Source organism: Juglans regia, chromosome 15 (genome assembly GCF_001411555.2).
Source record: "Juglans regia cultivar Chandler chromosome 15, Walnut 2.0, whole genome shotgun sequence".
In the NCBI taxonomy this organism is placed as follows: Eukaryota; Viridiplantae; Streptophyta; class Magnoliopsida; order Fagales; family Juglandaceae; genus Juglans; species Juglans regia.
In genome coordinates, this window is record NC_049915.1 from 9,017,687 (window position 1) to 9,019,859 (window position 2,173).

Here is a 2,173-nt window from a genome sequence, read left to right on the forward strand (position 1 = left end):
TGGAAGTCTTTGTGGAAGATGAAAGTGCCAAATAAGATAATAAAAAATTTGCATGGCGTGCATGCAAAGATGGCCTTCCTGCTGCTGTGAATTTAGTGAAGAGACATGTCTTAACGGATGCTACTTGCAGACTTTGTTTATCAGAAGAAGAATATATCACTCATGCAGCTATCCATTGTGGGGTTGTGCAAGGTTTGTGGCGTTTTTATCTTCCTGAATTAATACTGGATAAACAACAGTCCTTATTTGAGATGGCCTTGCAACTTTGCGAGAGGAATATGTCTGAAAAGCTGTCTATGTTATTTGCTTTAGCCTGGGGCTTATGGTATCGCAGAAATAATTTTGTGAATGAGCAAGAGTTGTTAGGGCCTACAAGTGTGGCCGAGAATGCCTTTGTTTTGCCAAGAAGCATGCTGAAGTCAACATTAAGACACGAAGTCAAACTCTGAAACACTATAAATGGCATCCCCCCACGGCTGGTTGCCTGAAATTGAATGTTGATGATGCGGTATTTCCTGAGTGGGATAAGGCAGGTGTAGGGGCAATGTTGAGGGATGAAAATGGTAGAATCATTATGGCACTTAGCCGAGCAGAAATTCCCATGGAGGATTCAGAAGGAATAGAGCTTCTAGCCATCTTTAGAGGATTGCAACAATGTGCCACTATGGGTGTCTCCAATCTTATTGTGGAAAGTGACAGTTTGTTAAGTATTGACGCTCTAAATGATGATAGCATGACTAATTCTATGTTAGGTGTGCTTTATTATGAGATTAAGAAACTTGCCACTTGTTTTGCTGCTTGTATGTTTTCTCATGTATACAGGGAAAGCAATATGGTAGCTCATAAGTTGGCTAGAAATGCTTTTAAGGTTGAAAGTATGGAGGTTTGGTGAAATTGTATTCCAAACTGTATTTCTCAAGCCGTATGGTTTGATGATCGTTTGTAATCGTTTGTTTTCCAGTTGATGAATGATATTATCATTTTCAATAAAAAAAAAAAAAAAAAACTATTAAGCTTAATAAATTATCTTTTAGTTAGAATAAAAAAATAAAAGAAAATATATATTTGCTAGTATGCTCATTCACACATACAAGCATTACCATGTGGAAGCTTTACCCATAGATTAGCATAAAAAAGTATTGATTTTTTTTTCTACCTTTTTTTTTTTAGTTTTAAAGGATATTCTATCGTCTAAATCTAATCATTTAGATACAGAAAGTAAGTAATCAATGAAGAACGATAACTTGTGTAAAACATCCCATAGTTTAAGGGTAAAAAAAAATCTATCCTTATAAATATATCCATACACACTACGAAATGGAATCTTCTCATATCAGCTAGAATAAAAAATATTATTATTTTTAATAATTATAAAATAATAATTATATTTGATTGTCTTTACATTACACATTATCCACGTGGCATAATTTGATTTAAAAGATAAAATTTAAAATTTAAATCTTACAAATCAAATTATACCATGTGGATAGTATGTGGTGTAAAAGTCTCCAAATAGCATTATTCATTATAAAATAGAAAAATTATACTCGTCATCCCTCACACCATACACTATATCTTTTTTTCATAATAAGTATATAGTGTATGGATGATGAGTAGAACAACTTCATTAGTTTAACAAGAATAAATTAAAAAAATATATTTTATATAAGGTGATATGAACCCGCAAAAAATGAATCCCTTGAACCCACAATCAATTTGAAAACTCCCCAAGAAAGCCAAAATCAAGTCAATGATGGAGAATCTAGACCCGATGAGAACTCATTTCATGAACCTAGATTATATTAAAATCTAGACCAGTTGAAGAACCCGTCTCAAGAACCTGGATTACAAAGGAGGAACGCCACAAAGGTTGTGATTTACCTTTGATAAGTTCAAAAGTTTAATTAAGAACAAGAGGAGTAAAACTCAACTCACAATGAATAAATTCATCAAATTTCATAAATTTCATTAACTGATTAGAATGAGACTACATAGAGTATTTAAAGCAAAACCTAATGAAACCCTAGCCAAAATAAACCCCCATCTTCCACAAGTGCCCCTGGATGAACAGTGTCACGGCTACAGTAACTCGGCTACAGTAACCCTAACACTAGTTCAATAAAATAATAACTTTCCCAACATGCCCTTGCATAGGCCCCCTTAAGTACTTCTC